This window comes from Lolium rigidum, chromosome 4 (genome assembly GCF_022539505.1).
Source record: "Lolium rigidum isolate FL_2022 chromosome 4, APGP_CSIRO_Lrig_0.1, whole genome shotgun sequence".
Taxonomy (NCBI): Eukaryota; Viridiplantae; Streptophyta; class Magnoliopsida; order Poales; family Poaceae; genus Lolium; species Lolium rigidum.
In genome coordinates this window covers 113,532,957-113,540,359 of record NC_061511.1, presented here as the reverse complement: position 1 = coordinate 113,540,359, position 7,403 = coordinate 113,532,957, and positions in this window count along the sequence as shown.

The following is a 7,403-nucleotide window of genomic DNA, read 5'->3' as shown; positions in this document are numbered from 1 at the left end:
CATCTATCATCCGTGTACATTCTGGTGGGGCCTCCGAGTCAGCCACGCCGCTTCGCCGCTGAGATATGCCGACGGTATTATCTGGTTCGCGCCGTCATTTAAGTTCGTCAATCTCCTGATGTTGCTGATCAATCTCCCGCTGTTGCTGGTCAAGTCGGCGTTGGAACTCGGTTAACCGCTCATTCTGCACCTCCTGCTAGCGTTTTTTTGCTCTCGCTCGGCTTCTATAAGTCTCCACGTCGCTCGGAAACCCAATCTACCACGGATAACTAGGGCCGAGGCCTTTTGTTCGTCCTCCCTTTTCAGGATTCCCGAGGACAAACGTCAGCAAGTCATTCTCTCTATCGGGAAGAAACTTCAGTTTTCCCGATTTAATATATGTCGTCACTTCAAGCCATTTTTCCCTGGGTACCTTAACCTTGCTGTCACTTTGAACAAGGTTCCCTGTCCGCATGTCATAGTCACAGCCATGCGCAAGGAACCAATTTCGAGCCCTCAAGTCCCAGTTTTCTCGGATGGGTTCTAGAGTGACCCCATTCCGCTGCATCTCAGCCTCTTGTTCAGCCCACTTAGGCATGGATTTTTGTATCCCCCTCGCCCCGTATGATGGTGATATTCCTTTTCACTTTCATTCTTCTTGTTTTTCTTTGACAATGCCTCAGCTTCTGTATCGTCCTTTATGATGTTGTTGGTCCTCTTGTGCTTCTGTTGTATCTTTTGTCTTCCCATACACGTCCAGGAAACCTAGAATATTCACATAAAGATTCTTGGTCAGGTGCATCACGTCGATTGCATAGCGGACTTCCAGGACTTTCCAATATTCTATCTCCCAAAATATAGATTTCTTCTTCCACATGGGCGCGTGTCCATCAGCGTCTTTTGGAACAGGTCGAATGCCTGGACCCTTTCCTAAGATAACATTTAAATCCTTGACCATGTCAAATACATCAGCACCACTGCGGGGGACATGCTTCGGACGGGGTTCTGCCTCGCCATTGAAATGCTTGCATTTTTTTCCTTAAGGCATGCCTGCGCGGAAGAAAACGACGATTGTACGGGTACACATTTTTCCTACTTTTTCCAAATATTTATTTTAAGTCTCATCTAAACAGTGTGTGCATGCATTGTATCCCTTGTTTGTCTATCGTGAAATGTTACTAAGAGCAGGCCAATCATTGATGGTTACGAATAGCAACGCTCGTAGGTCAAATTCTTGTTCGGTGTGCTCATCCCACACACACGTACACCTGGTTCAGCCCACAACTCCAAAAGTTCATCAACTAATGGCCTTAGGTACACATCAATGTCGTTGCCGGGTTGCTTTGGGCCTTGGATAAGCACTGGCATCATAATGAACTTCCGCTTCATGCACAACCAAGGAGGAAGGTTGTAGATACATAGAGTCACGGGCAGGTGCTGTGATTGCAGCTCTGCTCCCCAAAAGGATTCATGCCATCTGCTTAGACCAAACCATCAGTTCCTTGCCTCACCTACAAAATCTGGGAACTCTCTCTCGATGCTTCTCCACTGCCGACCATCAGCGGGGTGCCTCAACATCGCGTCTTTCTTATGTTCTTCCATGTGCCATCGCAACAACTTGGCTTGCTCTTTGTTTCTGAACAAACATTTCAACCATGATATTATGGGAGCATACCTCATCACCTTCGTAGGAACCCTCTTCCTGGTTGGCTCGCCCTCAACATCATCAGGGTCATCTCTTCTGATCTTATACCGCAATACACCGCATATCGGACATTTATTCACATTCTCCTACTTCTCACCGCGGTAGAGGATACAGTCATTAGGGCATGCATGTATCTTCTGCACATCTAATCCTAGAGGGCAGACAAGATTCTTTGCTTCATACGTACTGGCGGACAATTCGTTCTTTCTTGGAAGCAGCTTCTTTAATATTATCAGCAATTTTTCAAATCCCGAGTGAGTCACACCGGCCTCTGCCTTCCATTTCAGCAATTCCAATATGCTACCCAGCTTTTTCTGCCCATATTCACAACCTGGGTACAACAATTTTTGGTGGTCCTCTAACATCTTGTCGAGCTGCAACCTCTCCTTATCTGTGCCACAGTCTCTCCTTGCATCAGAAATTGCCCGACGAAGATCATCATCACCAGGCTCATCTGGTGCCCGTTCTTCACCTCCTTCTTCTTCATTGTCTTCCATTACGGTATCATCGTATTCAGAGAATATAGATCGGCAGTTGTCATCGTTATCTTCTTCATCGCCGTCTTCCATCATAACCCCTTCTTCTCCGTGCTTGGTCCGAACATTATAGCCGGGCATGAATCCATGCCGAAGCAGGTGGCTCTGAATGTCTCTTGAGCAAGAGTAATCCTTCTCATTCTTACATTTCAGAAATGGACAACAAATAAAACCTTGCTTCGACTTGTTGGCCTTGGCCACAAGCACGAAAGATTTCACGCCCTCTCTGAAAGCGGGATCGCATTGGTTACCGTACATCCATGGATAACTCATCTGCAATTAAAAGTACAATTATGTATCAAATGCAATCACCATGCTAAAATTAGTATTGTGCGGTCTATATATTCGAGAAAATAGTTGCTAATCTTTTAGGACCAAAAAGAGGAGAAATCTTATTAAATAAAATCAAGTGGCATCCTCACAAACATTTCATCAAATACCTCTTGTGCACATGAAGAAAAAAAAAGCTAGCGTAAACCTCCACCTTCCACCACCAAGGAAAAAATGTAGGGAGGTGGGGGGGGTTGTGTATATATAGGCCCTAGACCTTTTTGTCCCGGTTTATGGCTCAAACCGAGACAAAAGGGATGCCAGCAGGACGCAGAAGTCATCAGACCCTTTTGTCCCGGCCCGATCCACCACCCGTGACAAAAGGTTCCTAACGGACCGGAACAAAAGGTCGCGTGCCCTCCAGCTGGTTTCGAGGCGACGTGGCCAGGCCATTTGTCCCGGCTACAGACTGGGCCGGGACAAAAGACCAGGACGAAAGCCCAGTTTTCTACTAGTGTATCTCTCAATGTTGAGCTTGTAGGTGTGTTAGTGGTGGTGGTTTCAAGTGGTTAATTTGATATATGTTCTTGCTAGACCTTTGTTGAATCAATAAATATAATTTTCATATGCATTTTTCGATGCAGGTGCCGGGGTCTCAACCTCGTTTTTGAAATAAAAGCTAGGCATAATATGCTTTTTCCTACGAAGAAACTCATTTGCACTTTTTCGCGAATACAATCATTTACACATTATTCACAAACTGACAGTAATAGAACGAATTGGGACGTTTCTAGTCTCAAATCAATGATAACATCATGTGATTACTAGAAACATATATATTCATGTATTGCGGTTAGGCTACGCATCAAATGCCACTAACTTCACGAAACTAGTATGCTATAGTTGAAAACATGAGGTGTCTGTGTAGACTTTATGAACTCAATTTTTGGGAAATAGGGATAAGATCATTTACTTCATTATGGGAGCACCAGCCTCATTTTTTTTCCTGTTCCCAACTCACTACTAAGCAAGCTATAACAAGTTGACTATTTTTACTTGCGTGGTAACTTCACTGAGTTAACTATCAAATTTCATGAAAAATAAAATACCATAACATTAACAATCAGTGCTCAAAATTTTTTGTAGTGACTTTTTTTTCGCGTGTTAATTTCATTCAGTTAACTTTGGTACATAGAACCAGCTGGTCAAAGTGAAATAAATTTAAGTAGGATATACAAATAATGACTACTCTATTGTATATTTGGCACGCAATAGTTATGAAATGTTTTGTATGTCACTTCGACAAATCGGGTAGCAAAAATAGAAATAAATGGGTCTAATTACTGAAAATTGGAATTGAAGAAATATAAACATATTAATAAACTTAAAATAATAGACCAGTGCTTCAAATAAATTTAGAAGAATTGGTACCTAAAAACTCAATAAAATACATAATATTAAACTTAGTATGTATTAAGAAAATTCAGATACAAAATAGCCATGGAAGGTAAAAGTATATTTCAAAAGATTCGTTTTGTTGTTGTGATTTTGTATCATATAGACACCTTAGTAATGGAGTAGTTCACGAAAACCAGGCCTGATGAAAACACTATAATTTTAGCAAAACCTAATATGCCTAGGGAGAGTAGTAGATTACTAGTTTTGGTTAAGCTCTATATTGTATGTATGTATGGTAGTAAAAAAAATCCTTGAAGGGAAGAAACCACTTTAGATGAAAAGATCATACATCATCGGAAGCTGATACAGTGACATTGAATCTCTTGTGTGGTTTCAAGTCAATGTTGTACTACTATTATTCACTACGTGAACTAGTCAAGGTGCCGACGTCCGCCATGCTGTCGGCACAACTAGAATTGCCGTCGGCACAGCCCTACGCCGATGGCCGCCATCGGCATAATATATCCTCGGCATAGATCAATTTTCCATCGAGTCAATGGTGTACTACTATTATTCACTACGAGAGCCAGTCAAGGTGCCGACGGCCGCCATGCCGTTGGCACAGCTAGAATTGCCGTCGGCACAGCCCTGCGCCGACGGCCGCCATCGGCATAATATATCCTCGGTATAGATCCAATTGCCATCGGCAGCGTCGGCGCAACATCCTGTGGGCCTAGAACTAACGACAATTCTGCCTCGATTTTTTTAAAAAAATAATTCAATTTTTTCTTCATTGTTTTAATCTCTCATATGCACCATTTTAACTCTAACTAGACTTAATATTAGGTCACATTGCACTCGTGGTTAAACTTCCCGGTCAATCAGCCATCCTCACACTGCTCTAGCCCTAGCACGCTTAACTTCTCTATTCTTTCCGGATGAGCTTCCATGAAAAAAATGACACTTTGTTGATAATACTACCATATCAAACCTACTCCTTGATATCCCACCTCTATATTTTTGAATTCCAAACAATTACTTATGTAAAATTAATAAGTAATATTAATCTTCAATTCAAATGACAATAAAATGATTTTGCTTTTATGTCCCTTTCTATTTAATATGGAATAATTAATATCTTTAAATCTGTAAATCAGAATTTGATAAATAATATGTCTAAATTGTTCGAAAAAATGAGAGGAATCCAAGTATGACTTCCTACCGATTTGGCAGGAATTTATCTTTTTCATGAGGGGTGGACAAAAATGTTTAAGATACCCCAGTTGGAAAATTGTGCATGTAAGTTGGTCTAGTATTTTCTAAAAATCGGGTGGTACCATTGTGAAAACTTTGATTTGCTGGTTGCTTCACAAAACACCTCATGTTTGGGACTCAGAAATGAAAAATAGCTTTTTGGTGCGACGAAAAGGAAATCTTCCTGATGCAATGATGTTCTCCATCCCAAGATTCACATGTGTGCACAATAGGTACATTATCACAAACTATGCCACAAATCTAGCCATAACATTGGTCGTTCGGCCTGAAAGCCATGAAACATCGAACATGATAGCTCATTTCTGAAAAGTTTTTTTGAGATATTTCCAATATTCCAAGTTTTTTTATATTTTTTACTTTCAATTACGTCACATACTATGACACCACGTGAAGGTTTTTCATTGTTTTGATCGTTTTTTTAATTTCTTATGCCCGTTACTATCTATGGTCAAAACGGCGGGCATGAAGATTCTTAGCTCGGGGATGAGCCTCCCTAGACTTGAAGTGGGTCTGTAATGAAATAGAATATTGTGAACCTAAAAATAATTTTTTTCTAAAAACATGAGCATTAGATCATGTACATGTAGTTAAAATCTGACTGACTTCCTCCCGACTGGGCAGGAATTTGTCTTTTTCACGAGCGGTGGAAGGAAATGTTTGAGATACCCCGTTGAGAAATTGTGTATGTAAGGTGATCTAGTTTTTTTTTTAAATGCGGTGGTACCATTTTAAAACTTTGATTTGGTGGTTGGTCCACAAAACACCCCGTTTTTGGGACTCGGAAAATGGAAAATAGCATTTTTGTGCGATGAAAATCAAAAATTCCTCTAGCAACATTGTTCTTCATCCGAAGATGCACATGTGTGCACAATATGAACACATTATCACAAACTATGCGATGATTCTAGCCATAAAATTGGCCGTTCGGCGTGAAAACCATGAAACATCGCACGTGATAGCTTATTTTTTAGAAGATTTTTTGAGATATTTGCAATATTTCAAGATTGATATTTTTCCAAGATATATCTTATTTTTTTAAAAAATTAATATATTATTTATATTTTTCTGAATTAGAATGATTTAGTTATGATTTTTCTAAGATTAATATGGTAAAACAGAAATTAGCTATGCCGATGGCAAAGTCGTAGGCACATGCCTGACGTTGTTACCTCGCCGTTACGGCGGAGAGGTTGTGCCAACGGTTGCATCGACACACAGGGCTTCCTGTGCCGACGGCTTTCCTAGACCGACGGGTTGCCTGTTGGCCTGGCCGGAACGGGCCCTATGCCGACGACCCGAACATTTAGCCGTCGGCACAGAGGATGGCCATCGACAGCTTATGCGTTTCCTCTAGGGCGCGTTTGGTTGCCTGGGCACCCCTTGGCTCGCATCGGCCCAGCAAATTTTGGGCCGTTTGGTTCCCTGGGCGCACTTGCGTTCTTGCATAGCACGGGTTTTAAAGCACCCCTGGGACAGGCCCCGGAGGAACGCCCGGTTTGACAGTTTCTCTAGGGCTAGGCCCTGGTGAGACGAAAAACGACAACACCGTTCGCACGGGAGCTCCGCCTCGGCATGGCGGGAGAAACCGAAATCCCAACGGCGTTGCGCGGCAAAGGTAGGGGTAACCTCCCTCTTTGGTGTCCCTCTACATTAGCCCCCTCCCAAATTTTCCCTTCCCCCAAATTTCGCATTAGCGATGGGGGCGGTGACCCAGATCTGGCAACATGCATCTCCCTTCGGTCTCCGGCGCCGGACCAGGGTCCTCTTCTCCAGCCGCGGCGGAGCCTACGTACATCTGCGGCGGCTTTCCGCCCTGTCCTTCGTCCGCCATGACGGAGGTAAGTGGAAACTCCTCTTATCTACTGTAGTGTTAGATTCATGTTGGTAGAATTAGTTGGGTTCGATAAGACCGTTCGTAATGCATAGATCTTGTTTAAATAGACCGACCAGCTCCAGCTTGTGCATCACGCCGCAGCATTCATCATTTGCATACAAGCCTGGATCCTGATGGTGCACAAGAGAACGGTTAGGCATGCTGCTTATCCTCGTCTGACTTACGGATCTATGTTACAACAAGATCAGGAGAGGATTGCCAACCTCAGCAACATCTACAACTGCAACGACGTAGAGGCTATCTAGATGCTACGGATGAGAAGAGCCCCTTTCTATGCACTGGTGAAAACTTTCAGGGATAGAGGACTGCTGACTGATAGCATCCACACCTCTGTCGAAGAATAAGT